The sequence below is a fragment of the Pantherophis guttatus genome, chromosome 2 (assembly GCF_059756535.1).
Source record: "Pantherophis guttatus breed Tessera chromosome 2, ASM5975653v1, whole genome shotgun sequence".
NCBI lineage: Eukaryota > Metazoa > Chordata > Lepidosauria > Squamata > Colubridae > Pantherophis > Pantherophis guttatus.
In genome coordinates this window covers 86,217,183-86,232,401 of record NC_142064.1, presented here as the reverse complement: position 1 = coordinate 86,232,401, position 15,219 = coordinate 86,217,183, and the positions used below count along the sequence as shown (strand labels likewise).

Here is a 15,219-nt window from a genome sequence, read left to right as displayed (position 1 = left end):
TTCATTGTAATCATTTCGTATAGTGATTTTAAAGTCATAAAAATCTACTTTAAAAAAAAAACTTAAACTGGAATTATTTCACCACAGCTTTGGGATGGGTAAATCAGTAAAGTTTTATATCTGTTTCCCAAACTTTTCCCCTTCATTACCCAAAACTGCTTATCAGAAAGTCCTTGGATGCTTAAAAGTTACTTAATGTTAGTTTATCTAGCAATAAAAATCAATTGTACAGTCATGGGATTCACTCTTTTCTGGAGCTATTTCTATCCTGATGTCTTTCCTGACTTTTTCATTATTTCACTTAAAAAAAAATATGGAAATGCCTACTTGAGATGTGGAAGGAAAGGCAGATCAAGAAGCTAAGAGAAGCCCAATTGAGATGCAAAGTCTCTCTTTCATGCACACACATACACACACACAGATTCTAAAAAGGGATGGCAGCAAAGCCCAAGGAGAAAGCTTGAATGCCCTGTCTTAAAACAAGTGGCATGGTTGCAACACTATTCATCAGTAACTTGAAACAGATGCCAGCTAGGAATTGAGAGTGGGGACAATATGGTTTTTAATTGACTCAAGAATGGGTGAATAGCACTTTTAACTCAGAGGGGGGTGGGGTGAAGAAATCCTTTAGCTGGACTCAGACATTGTGGCAAGTTAATGTTCTTGTTACAGTATATGAATTGAACTACCCTGGTTTGAAAATCTTAGATTTGGCTTACAAGTGAACCAGGTTACTTGTAACAGTTCCTCTTTAGTTATTTCAGTATTTCTTGTTGTATTCCCAGGATTACCACTGTTGAAAAACAAATACTGTATGTCTTTCTGTACGAAAGCTGAAGCATTTATTTATTTATTAGTTTGTCAAACATGTACAAGATAGCAGGTATGAATATGAACATGGACATGAACGAGGGAAATTAATACAAACAAATAAATACCTGAGACATATCTTTTTGAAGGATAAATTGGTCAGTGTGTCTATTGATGTCAGCACAGTTTCACGCCAGTAGGAAACAAAAATAAAATAAATTGGTTAAGACTATCAGTCGCTTTCCTTTAAAAAAAAAATCAAGGAATGCACATCATGGACAAATGCAAACACACAAAAGTTTCTGCTTCATTTAGTAAATTTAGCCCCAGCATCCCGTTTTCTACAGCAGCAATGATATTAATAATAAGGGAGAGTTTATATCACTGACATAAGATTTGAGAGCTATGCTGGTGGTAGTGTATTCTATCAGAAGGGTCACCTGTGCCAGGCAAATCTTAGTGGAAGAACCATACAAACTATATCCATCAACTCATTTAATGTAGTGAGAAAATAGAAAAAGGTCCTATATTGTATTGGTCACCACCAAGGTCAATAAGGACCATGTCAAATGAGCATTTGTTGACAAGTGGGCAACAGGACCAGTGGTGGGATTCAAATTTTTTTACTACTGGTTCTATGGGCGTGGCTTGGTGGGCGTGGTGTGGCTTGGTGGGCGTGGCAGGGGAAGGATACTGTAAAATCTCAATTCCCTCCCCACTCCAGGGGAAGATTACTGCAAAATCCCCATTTCCTCCCAATCAGCTGGGACTTGGGAGGCAGAGAATAGATGGGGGCGGGGCAAGTCTCCTATTGTTTGTCTTCTGTAAAACACAACTTGTGCTAAGATCTATGGTATATAGGTGTTTTCAAGCATAATGGATTTTTGGACTCTCCTATACAGTATCACTTTTTTCTGATGATAGAATTTTAAAAGTTTCACTTTTCATTTCAGTTTAGTATAACATCCAACACATGAACTTAATTATGGCTGGTTGCATTGGAGGAGAAATGTGCAAACCAAGATTTCACTAAACTTATTTTTATAATTTCAAGCCAATGAAATGCTTATCAACATTGTGTAGTGTATATTTATTTCAAAAATAAATCCAATAGATTCCACCATGATTTATTTAGTTTTTATCATGTATATATTTTTAGCCATGAGTATACATAGAAAGTATAACTGAACTTCATGGGAAAAAGAATATTAAAGTTGCAGACTTCTGGTATGTTTTTCAGGCTACCCCAAAGACATTCAGAAATAAACAGTAGTAATTTTTTTAAAAAATTGAGATCTGTAGGAGAGCACCTATTGTAAAAGTTCCTCTATTAGGCAGACAGTAAAGTTCTTTCCTTGTGTGACTTTAAAACTCAGGAACTGTGATTAATCCCAATCTCTTCACTTTTTGAAAAGACAACAAGACATATGGTTTCAATTTATATTTCTGAGCTTTATTATTCTTTTTAAAATTAATATCAAAAATATGTTTTCTAGCCTTTAAAAGTGGAATACAAATTTGAAAAGTAATATGGCAACTGTCAGAGAGAGATTGGCTGAGCCAGGTGGAAGAGTAAATGGGGAATTAGACTGGAATCATTACATAGAAACAAAGGTCAACATCCAACACCCCCCCCCCTTGAATTCCGTTGAACCTTATCTAGTCTGGCCCAGGTGCAAACTGCTAATCTGGGAAGATTGCTATGAAATAGGATTGAGCTATAAAGTAGCTAGTTTGAACTCTGCATGCAGGTCTGGTTGTTGGTGCCTGACAGTAACACTCAAATCGATAAAATTAAAAACAATTTTGAATATGGTCTCATTTAAGTTTCTGCCTGGATTAATGAATTTCTAATTATCTGACATTATTTCTTCTTTGGAGTCTTCTAACATATAGTTGCAATTTACTTCTCAAGTTTGTTACACAGTTGGATTTTACAGGCAGTACTGTTCTAGATACCGTTCAGTGGTGGGTTGCCCCTGGTTCGCACCGGTTCTATAGAACCCGTAGTAAAACCTGCGGGAGGCTTCGCCCACTGACCTTGACATCATCAAAACGCTTCTGCGCATGCGCAGATGCTTCTGCACTTGCGCAGAAGAGCACGCTCAGTCCCATTGCGAACCAGTAATAAAGGTAAGTAGAACCTACCCCTGATACCATTGACTTCAGTTGTTTGATGTCATAGAAACGTTAGATAATTTACAGTTTATAGGTAGGCAGATGAAATCTAGAAATAATAAGTGATCTTGGAATTTTAACTCCAGGATCTATAAGGAACATGTGTTTTATTGAAACAAATAGTTGTTTCAGGTATGCAGCATAGCACCTTGGTACAGATTAGCTGAATATTTTTGAAGCCGCCTGATGAAAGAAGGAGAACAGTTTCTGATTTTGTACAAAATAACAATCCTTTGCAAATGGGAAAAAATAGAAAATATTACAGGAGGATTGGATAGTCAAAGATTATAAAAAGAAATTAACAGATTTTTTTTTAAAGAAAGATTTAAATGAAGACACAGACTTAAGAACAGTTTGAGACACAAAGTGGTTATTAAGGGCAATTTAGAATGTATACAAATTGTACAATTTTTAAAAAATAGAGGAGAAAACGCAAGTAATTTTACAAGAAAAAGGAAAGGTTGAAGAAATCACTCATAAACATAAATATTTCATATCAAATTAAATTATTACAACTCTTATCCATGTTGACACTAAGAGAAATGGAGACTAAACTGAACTATGTTAAACAAAAGAAATATAAATATGCAAAGAATTAGTTGGATTGGAGATTAAGGAGCCTTGGTAGTACAGGGGTTTAAGGCACCCTGTTATTAAGCTTATTAAGACCAGCTGCCTGCAATTATTGCAGGGTTCGAATCTCGCCAAGGCTCAAGGTTGACTCAGCCTTCCATCCTTTCTAAGGTAGGTGAAATGAGGACCCAGTTTGTGGGGGCAATAAGCTGACTTTGGTTAAATATACAAAAGGATGAAGGCTATTGCTGAGCACATTGTAAGCCGCCCTGAGTCTTCGGAGAAGGGCGGCATATAAATCAAATTAAAAAAAAAAAAAGGAAAGAAAAAGGAAAGAGGATGATCGTCAAGCTGCTACAGGGAGATATGATTTTAACAGATAATTTCACTATGCCAAAAACTTTTCATCAATACTATTCTAATTTGTGTAAAAGGAAGGACATTTCCCTGGAAAAAAATAGAATGTTACCTCGAGAAGCCAAATTTACCATGACTCACATATGAACTGTATGTTGTTCAGATTAACTATGTCAAAATATGGAAGGAAGTGAAAAAAAAGAGAGAAAACCACGTGATTGAAAGATTATTAATCAAATCAAACTTTATTATGGTTTTAAACCAGAATACAGTCAAAGTTGCCAAATTATATCAGTATAATATAATTTAGTTTAGTATAATAAGCATAGCATAGCATAGCATAGCATAGCATAGTATAGGATAAATATAAATGTTATTGCCTTTCCTCCAAATGTCTTTGAGTCAGCACTTTGGAGTCTTTTTGTGTGTTCTTGTTGCTAAGGAGTAAAATTTGGCAACTCTTAAGTGTGACCTCAGAATTTCTATCATCTAAGTAATTGAACATAAAATTCATCTGAATGTCTTGGATTTTATGAAAATAAAAGTTGAATTAAATTAAGCTGAGAATCTAATATTAATGGTGGTGGTAATGGTGTAATAGTAGTAGTAGTGATAGTAGTAATAGTAGTAACAGCATAGTGCATTTGACTCAATTTTACCAAATTCACATGGACAAAACTTCTGAGAAAATGAGGGTTTATGAAACCTGCTTTTGAAAAGAGTCAAAGGCAGAATATTAAATTTGGCTCTAGAGTATTTGGGTTAGATAAGCAGAAAAGCTGCCTAATTAGGAAATCTCTGTGGGGTTGATATATGTCATTCTGTATCCCAAATCCTCTGTTTTAAAAGCTCTTCAGTTTATGTAGTCTTAAAAATAATAAATGCTTGGACAGTAGGAATATATTTGTCTCATGCTTTTCCATTATGTGCAGTGTATCTAAAATTGTTAGATGGTACTAATGACCACAATCTACTTGATTTCAGGATGAGTTTTAGCTAGATTGGCAGGATAACTATTTACATTTTGGCTTCAATTTTGGGCAACACAGCCTCTAATTACCTTACCATGGTACTAGGAAGGCAATCATTCCAACTACATTGGAAGAACATCTATGAAGCTGAAAAAGAAAATTTAAGAAACTTGAATGAACTTTTTAAAAGCAGGATTTCTAGCTGGAATCAAGTCCTAATTATGTCCCATATAATAATTACAGCATAGAGTTTAGTAACTACTCTTTGATTTAGTTGGAAATTTATTATTACTAGGATACTTTTTTTTCAGCCATTAAGAAGGTGTAGTAAACTTGAGCAGTTTTCTTTTAGGAAGCTGGGAAAAAAGCATTCTAAGGGATGTAAAGCATTTGAATTTTTCTTTGTCATAATTATCCATATACCATCTTTCTAGTTGAATGACTTTTGTTTAAAAAAATTAATAACTATTTCTCTTGGTAACATTAAAAAAAAAAAATCCTTAAGGATTCTATTAAACTAAAGGCTATGTGACCAGATGAGCATCATCAGCATAAAGTGAAAGAGGAAGAGGTTTGCCCTACAGGTGTTTCATAAAGGAACATATGACAGAATTTTAAACACTTATACAAAATGAATACCATCTGTTAGGACATATATTTAAACATCTACTCAGATACGATACAGAGACAGAACAAAGTTAGTACAGGATAAAATGGATGCAAATTATAAGGAAACAGTTACAACACAACAGTGGGAAGAACAATGGACCAAGTTCATAGAATTCACTCCAAGTTATAACCTAAGCGAACATTGGTATAAATTGTTTTACTGTTGGTACACAATTCCGTCAATAATTTCATAGATAGACAAATCATACATTAACAAATATTGGAAATACTAGGAAGAAAGATACAACAGTGACAATATATACACAATACATCACAAAGCAAGGCAAATACAATCATGGTTTTTAAAAGGTTCTAAATGTTACAAATTCTTCCAATCAGGTGGAGTATAAAGAAAGGGGAAGTTAGAAATGGAATACCTACTTTTTAAAGAAGTTACTTTCTCCTCTTTTTCCTTCCTTCCTTCCTTCCTTCCTTCCTTCCTTCCTTCCTTCCTTCCTTCCTCCCTTCCTCCCTCCCTCTTCCCTCCCCCTTCCCTCTCTTTTTCTTAACATTTATGTACAACAAATAATAATTGTGGAGGTCCTAGTATTAAGCATTAAGCTCAAGACAGAAACTTTTTTATTATAAAACAATTCAATGCATTTGGCAATATATTGGCAATATATTCAGTTTACATTGACTTAACATTTTAGAAATTGTATTCAACATTGTTGTATACATTTTTCTTCTTACCTTTAAAAGTTCAACTTCTTGAAACTGGCATAGTGTGAACCATTTCTAGTTCATATTATATAAACATCATTGTACCCAGCTAATAGCTGTATTTTATATTGGAGAATTCAGATCTTATAATGAAATGAAACAATAACTTGGGGAACATTGAGCCCAAAATGCATCCTTACTTGATTCTATTGACCAGTGAAATGGAATTGGACAGCTATCCAGCATCACTGCATTTTACTACTGTATAAGTAGAACAATGATGCCAAAAAAGGATCCATCCATACTTTTGCCCTTTATTCATCCTGCTGGAATAAGCTCGTTACAAACAGCTTTGCCTTGTTTTAACTGATCTATTAACTTCTGGTCTCTAGATATTTTAAAGTGAATATAAAGATAAAACCAGAGACTTTTCTTTCAGGCCTAATGGACAAAGAACTTGAAAAAAAATGGAACTTTGATGTTATGTATGCTGACAGCAGCAAGAATGCTCTATGCACAAAAATGGAAAGATGCTTTAATTCCCACAATGGATGGCTGGTTGCAAAAGCCAATGAAGTTAGCAGAGATTGCTAAATTGACTGCTTTGATTAAAGAAAAGAATACAATTAATTTTGTTTCTACTTGGAAATCACTTCTGGACTTTGTGCTTGAGGTGGAAAAAAAATGAAACTTTGATTTTAGGTTTTGCTGATTAGATAAGTTTATTGTTATAGAATGGCTCATGCATATTACTATGTAAAAGTAAAACATCAAGGTTGTATTGTACAGCACTAAAAAGAATTGAAAGTCAATGCTTTTTTTTCCTTGCTATTTTACCCTATACTTTTTCCTCTTCCCTTTTTCCTCCCCTGCTTTTCCATTATTTCCATTTTTCTTTGTATTTTATATTTCAATAAACTAAATAAATAAATAAACGTCTAGACTCTATAACCAATACTAAAGTCTGTCATTGTATGTAGTCTGGTGAGTGGTCCAGCGAGAAAGCAACAGAGGGGAAAAAAAGCAACTAATCAAGTTTTAAGGCTATGAAAGAATTTAGCAGCCATTAAACTATGGAACTCAAAGAAATGAAAGATTATATGTATAATTGTATACAGATGTCATTTAATTATGGAAGACATTGTAGGCATCTTAAAAATCAGAAAAGGCAAAATTTTATGGAAGGTTTTAAATCAAAAGCTTATTTTAAACAAATAAGTACATTTAAAACAAAACATGGTATTTCTTTTAAACTCAGAAAATCTGTACCTTTCCTATAAAGATTAGTTACTTGATTCTATTTCTTGCTTAAGTGTCTAATTTATGTTTTTTTAAAAAAGCAGAAAATTCAACATTAAATTGAAGTCTGTTTTCTGCTCACTCAGCTGATGTCTGTATACTATTACAAAGTGCTTTTTAACTGTGCTTTTAGTTACATTTGAACTTAATATCTTTCGGCACAAGAAATTTCATAAAAGAAAAGCTCTCAGATTTTATTTAGATACAATCTGTTTTACGTATGGTTAGAAAACCAAAATCTAGATTAGTAAAATATATCAGACTTAAGCATAGTTGCCTTCAGATATCCCAAAAAATTCATTGTAAGTTGTTTCTCAGAAAAACATGAATAGCTGTGAAAAACGAAGTATATCTAAAATATGCTTACTGCTAAATATGAAAGTAACTCCTGATACTGAGAACATAAAATTCAGACAACGTTTGTCTATGTTTTCTGAGAATGAAGTTAGATGTACTGTACATTTACTTTCAGACATTACAAAACCAAAGCAAATCAAGGAGAAGACAGGGATGTTTTTCTTTTTGTGAAGGGGAGAAAGGTTGTTTGTTTAGTCACAGACCTGAGGGAATGTGGGGGAATAAGACAAAATAGCTATTAGCCTGTTTGAAAGGACAGCAATGGAAAAGAGATCAACTATCTCAATTGGCTGAGAATTCTCTGTGAGGAACAAGCCAGCAACCAACAAGCAAGTACTGGAACACCAGACATGTTACTAGAAGGACAAATCACAAAATTGTATCTCACTTATTTTGGTCATGTCACGAGGGGGGAAATGATTGCTAGAGAAAACAATCCTGTTGGGAAGAGTTAGTGGTAAGAGTAAACTAGATCGCTAAAGAACATGAATAGCTGAACACCATCAAAGCTGACACTAGCAAGAGCATAGAACAATTCAAAGAAGCAGTGCAGTGGAGACAGAGCGAGAGAGACCTGGCCCATAGAATCATCAAGAATTGGACATGGCTGAATGGGTAACATCATCATCTCTGGGAGCAATAGGTTTGCCAACATATGGGTGTGATCATGCTCAGACCACCTTCATAGAGCTGCAAATAGGTTAAAACAGTGTGAACCAATCTTGGATGAATTTCAAAAGATGTGGAGAAAATAGAAAGTCTGGTGGAAATGGATGAACGTTCTGGTCATTTGAAAAAACAAAACAATGGTCTATGGATAGAGCATAGAGCAATGGTTTTCAACTTTTTCTCACCACGGATCCTCTTTAAATACCTTTTGTGGTGACTGATCATGGCCATGGACCCCCAAGACTTAACTCAAGGTTAAGTCACCACATTTCTTCAAGCCTTAATGGACCCCCTGTATGATATCATGGTCCCCCAGGAGTCTGCAGACCATGGGTTGAGAACCACTGAACTAGTGTACAGTAATCAAGATCAAAGGGCAGGGATTGTTAACAGTTAGCATTCTTTAAGGAAGGGCTGTGCCACAGGAAAAAGTGCTCAGAAAAATAAGGGTTGTGAGATACTCAAAAGCCAGACAATATTTGATTTTAAGACATGGGCGGAAGAAAAAAAAGAGGACATATAGAAAAATATCCTTGTATTTTCAACCCCCATTTATACATTGTTTTAAAGTTTTGTGCATTGTAATTTAGAGGTTTGAATTGATAGTGGTTCCATGTTCAAGGAAATTCACGTGAATAATCACTATCGGTATCCCAAAAAACTGTAACGATGAATTATCCTGCTGAAATCTGTCCCCCCCCCCCATAGATGAAGTTTGTGATTATATTCCATGAATCGATTTTGACTTCTGGATCGTTATGGTGACCCAAGTTTCTTTGGCTGTCACAAAGCTGTGAAGACATTCTTCACTTTCATTCTCAAAGCATAACAACCACTAGTGGCAAATTTAAGCTCTTGAAGTTTTCAGCTTTGTTGTCAGCACAAACATTCCAATATTGATGAACATCAATAAAGCAATCCACATGTTCCTGTGAAATTCCAAACTTGACAGCAATTTCCCTTTGAGTGATCTAGCAAATGTCCTTAATAATTTCATCAACTTTTCTCATGTGAATCTCCTCGGTTACTGTCACAGGCCTTCCACTGTGTTCTTGTTCAGGCAAGCCAGCTCTTCTAGGTTCACTGTCTTTACATTTTTTCAGCACAGTGATGTACAGTACTCAGATCTACATTGGGTCATCAGCATGAAAACTTTCAGTAGATGATAAATTTCAGTTGGGGGGGACTTATCCAGCAATCAGAAATTAAATCAAGACATGTTGTTTGAAGTGCATTGACAAATACTCATGACAAATTTTCATTTCATGAACATAGCAACACAACCTTTTCTCATAGTAAATGAAGTTAAAAAAACAACAGATGCTAAAGAATACAGAAGGGTTTTTAGCACCTTAGAAACCTTAACCTTAACTCTTAGTATGGGGAAACTGCCAGCCAGGCTGGGAAGGAGAGATCAAGTATGGACTTAGGTTGGAATCCTTGAACAGCTGCAAAAGGCTTCACTGCCTCCAAGATCCATGAATTCTTATCTAGTTGTTCCTAGGGGAGGGTGAGCCATCTGGGGACATTCTTGTAATTTGGGTAGTAGACAAGTTACTTACTTTAGCTACTTATGAGTTATTCTGATTGCTTGTGCATTTAGTGACTTATAACACCAAACTCATTATTTTTCATCCAAACCATGCAACTATAGGAAACAAACAGCCCATTTTAAGGGTGAGTGTTCTGTTTTATTTATTAAAATATCAGTATTTAAAGTAAAGTTAAAATTAAAATAGAGAAGGTGTTTCATTTTGGATTAAGGATCTCAGTAAATCACAACCTATACAACATTGGAATCTAAACTGTGAAATTATACTTCTCATTGATTGTAGAAATGTCCAATCCATTCACTGATTACATATTTAGTTATCTTGAAGGGTGTTGTTAGAACATTAATTAATTATGAGGAATATTCCATGGCTATAAAAGGCCAAGTTAAAGTTCTGACTTCATTAATGACTAGTTTTTTAAAATCAGTTTGGGAATTAGACCAGTCCATATCTATTTCAGACTCACCATGGGACTGCCATTGGCACATGTAAAATCTTGGATCAAATCTGATGAGCCTCAAGTGTCTTCTTATTAATGGATGAGAAATAGTATTTGTTCCCCATTAGAATACTCAGGAAAGTTTCCTCAAAATTTTCAAGAAGCTGCAGGAAAACAATTCAGATTATGATTATTTATTTATTTTAAAAAATTGGCCCCCCATTTTGCCACAATTTCTTATTACAATCCATAATAATAATACTGAGAATATTTATTTTCCACTATTATTTTTTTAAATGAAAGGTAACAGCTCTTGTCTCTTTGTTGTACATGGTATCACATGTCATGGGTTATACATACTGTATAAGTGGTAGTTTTGTGGTACTCGGCCACAAATCTATTATGAAAGAAGTGGACATGAGCATGTTGAATCTGACACTTTAACAGAAAATGACTAAATATTTTAAAATAAAAATTCAGACTGCAAGGGCATATTTGTGGACATCCTGTTTTCAAACTTTTTATGTTGAGAAGACAAATTATTACATGAAATCTTCCTCTAATGCAAAAAAAAAAAAAGTTAACAAACTTAGCTCAAAATTCTACTTTGATTTTCTTTAAAATGTTGTACTCCCCCCACCTCTTCTTCCAAGGTTTAGTTTCTGCTGGTAGTTCTTAAAATCAATGGATCCAAATGTTTGGCCATCTTGAGATAGAAATAAAAGGTGAGAATAGATCATAGAACTATCACTTTTTAAATATTTGAAATGTATAATTTAACCAAAACAATTGCTTGACAAATAAGCAGGACAATGGCATAAAGGCAGAGATGGGCAACAATTTGCTTTCAAGGGTTGCATTGCCTAAGAGATAATTTGTAAAAAGTTGTGTGACAGCAGTGAATGGGACCCAAGCTAACAATGGGTGAATTAGAGCTATTTTATAGCCTCATATATATTTTCCTTTACCCTAAGGTGGCACGGAACAGGGAGTTATTAATTATCATCTCATTGTGTTTATATACTGTAACAATAATATAAAGATCTCAGTGAGTACAATAAAATATAGAAATCACATATAAAATTTCACTCGTTCTGGTGGTCCAATCTGATTGCTTGCAGGAAACTTAAATTTAGGCTGGGGGCCATGAAATAGATGATGAGTTGAATTTTGTAGTAAGTAGTTTTTAATTTTTGGAAAATGAAGAAATGAAGCTATTGTAGACTAAGCCTATATTTACTGGAGAATTTTCCATTCCTTTTTCTAGAAAAAGAATTGTATTTGTTATAGTATATCATCTGTTGTTGCTAGCATTTGTCTCATTGAGTTGCAGGGTTCAATTGTTTTCCCTGCACTTGGCTGCAATTCATACAGAAAAGCTATGATGCAACAAGGGATTTTGTTTCTCAGCTGGCTTTTTGCAGATTGAGTCAGGCTGCTATTATTTGTAAAAACAAGAACAGTGACAATAAGCATATTTTGACCTTAGAAAGTGGTATCAATTTATATGAAATAAATGAAGGCTCAGCAAACTGTTAGTAAACAATTAAAAGGGTTGGATTGCAAGGGCATATTTGTGGACATCTTGTTTTCAAACTTTTTATATTGAGAATACAAATTATTACACGAAATCTTCCTCTAATGCAAAAAAAAAAAAAAAAAGGTTAATAAACTTAGCTCAAAATTCTACTTTGATTTTCTTTAAAATGTTGCACTTCTTTACCTCTTCTTCCAAAGTCTAGAAAGTGGTGTCAATTTATATGAAATAAATGAAGACACTGGAAACTGTTAGTAAACAATTAAAAGGATTGGATTTAATTCTCATCCTAAATTAAACAGTTTATCAGAATGAATAAGCAAACTTCCTCATTGTGATTGGGCAAGGATAGACTGTTTTATCAAATTATTCAATATATAATTTTAGCCTAAACTTACTCAAAGTCTGGATGGCTATGCTTATATGACTCACTTGAATCCACATTTAAATGCATGTTCAACCTTATGAAGCATGTTAAACATTTCTATGACACAAAAGCAAACAATGAGAAAAATGGATTGATTGTGAAATTTTAACATAGAAAATGTTAAAGGATGAAGAATTCTACTCATTTGTTGCTTTTCAGAGGTCTATTTGAAATAATACAGTTGCAGTATGACTAGAAGCTACTGTGAGTTTTCAGAAATTGAGCCCCAAAAATTGATTCTATCAAAAAATTGTAATAGTTGTTACCTTTCTCTTACCTTACCTTTCTCAAATAAATATGTATATTTATTTGAGACAGCATCATGGAGTATTTAAATGGGGATTGGATTAGAGAAATTCAGTTCAAAATATTACACAGACATAAGGAAAGACTGCTGTTAAATTGGCTAACTTCACTGTGGATTAACAGTGCAATCCTATACATAAATATGAAGAAGTAGGTATATGATTTATCCTGCAAAAAATATAGCATGTTCTTATTGGTTTTCTTGCCCAAATATTAACGTTGCCATTTTAAAACCTCATATGAACTAAAATGTGGCCATTCACAACAAACATGCCCAGGATTGCCAACTGATCTCCTACTTAACGGGAAAGCATATCATTTGCTGTTTTCAATCCAGATTGACAAACTTTTAAATACAACTGAAATAAAGATTATATATTAAGGAACATTGTGATGAAGAAAAATTCTCCTTAGCAGGTAACAAACTGACTAGCAAGTGAACAAACAAGAGTAGGCCATTTCCCCTGCAAGCTATTAACATGTTTTTGTGAAGTTAAGAGTACTGTAAAGAAACAGGACTAAGTGCCCTTCTTGTTTCATTTTCAAACAAAGAAGTCACTCTTATTTATTTAGTAAATGGGCTTCATATATTCGATGGTGCTATCTATTTCTTAGTCCAGGCCTGGGAACATATGACCAAACATATATTGCTCTAATGCAAGGATTATTTGAATAAGCCATATGCCGGCATATTTCATCATGAATGTCATCCCTTTTGCTTTAAAGGTCTTAAATAGCCGGATAAACATCAACATTTTAAAAATTAAAACTTATCATTTTAGGTGATAGTTGTTCATGTACAAAAAGCCAAACAAAACTAGCATGTGGCTTCTTAACATTGTGAATTTATATAAATTCTGAACCTAAAAGACAGAGAACACTTACATTTTTTAATTCCTACTTCTCTCTCTCTTTCAGGCATCTGTACAAAGCAAACAAAATATTCTAAAGAGTGCAATTAAGTCGGAAGGACCTCTTGAAGACTTAGTGTATTTCCAGGAAGGCTGAATGCTGCTTTGTAAAGAAGTATTTGCTTTCCTGTTAATTAAGGAAGGGTATTGTGTCTTGCTGATGTGTTCAATAAGAATGACTTGGAGTCTCCCTTATTCTGTCCCTTTACTTTTTTATGGCTATGAGATGGATTTTGGAGTATAAATGTTTACAACTTGCTACAGTTTTCATTTTTTTCAATTCATTTGATGTATAGGTATGATTGCAAAATCAGTACTCATGTATAGATTGAACAATTTCCAGATACTTTTTTGCAATTTAATAGAAGAACATATGCTCTTCTGCATGCTGTGTCTGTTTATCCTCTGGTATATGAAGATTTTAAGAATGACTGCTCTCAGTTATACAATCATTTTATGATAATGCCCATAACATACTATGGACATTATCCTCATTTAAATTTAGGTTCAGATTTCAGTTACAGCTCAGTCATTGGGCACTCCTGTTTTAGACGAATAAATACATGGACAGTTTTATCATTCAAAGCATTTATTTCATTAATTATGAAACACATTTTCCTAAGAGACATGGATCAGCAGTATGAATTGTATTGTTTAATAACATTGGAAAGGATCCAATCTGGGTCGGTCACCGGGATCAGAGGTTTAGTCTTCCGAACTTTTGGATCCTCAGGGAACTTCTCTCTCATCAGAATGTGTGTTTTTTGAATAAACATTTAAAACTTATTTATATACTTATAAATTTTTATTTTAAAGGGAGTTTCCGTATAAAAATTAAATTTTCTTAGAATTTTCTTAGTAAGGGATATTTACCTCAGTGAAACAGTGCTTATTCATTAGGTTAAGAACAGAATATAAGCATTTCCCATCTAGTCCAGCCAATTCACTTTGCTTCCTCGATTGTTGTTTAAAGGAAATAAGTAGTATGCCATCTGGGTGAACAGTCCCCTTACCAAAGGGATATGTAAATCCCCTACAAACACTTCCTGTCCTAAAGGAAGGATGACTGCTCTTTATAGGAACTCAGAACTCAGGGGAAGAGCCAGCAATAACATTAGGAAGATATAAATGTCAGTCAATTTGTCCCACACACTTTCATAATCCCATCCAATTGTTTAACTAAAGAACATCACCCTGTTTATACTTTGCCCTAGTCAGTGAAATGTCCACACTGGATTTAAAATGTGCATCTGCCGTAAGAGTGTTTGTATTACTATTTCTTTATAACTTTAGAGACAGAGAGAGATTTGTGAGGTCAGATTTAGTTTAAACTCAAGGTACGTGCAGTTTTGGATACAAAGCAAAGAAAAATAATATATAATGCACTTACATTGATTTATTTCTAAGCATTTGTCTTCCTGATCTTTCAAAATGCTAGAAGATACTGTTAGTGTGGCCTCCTACAGTATGCTTGGGGAAGCAGTGGCCAGACTGGTCAGA

The 15,219-nt window shown here is 34.1% G+C and overlaps 1 long non-coding RNA gene across 1 annotated transcript in view; it reads left to right on the top strand.

The window, feature by feature from the left end:
* LOC148115177 (uncharacterized) overlaps positions 1-15,219 on the top strand; it is a 36,218-nt gene that overhangs the window by 2,376 nt on the left and 18,623 nt on the right. The window lies entirely within an intron of this gene.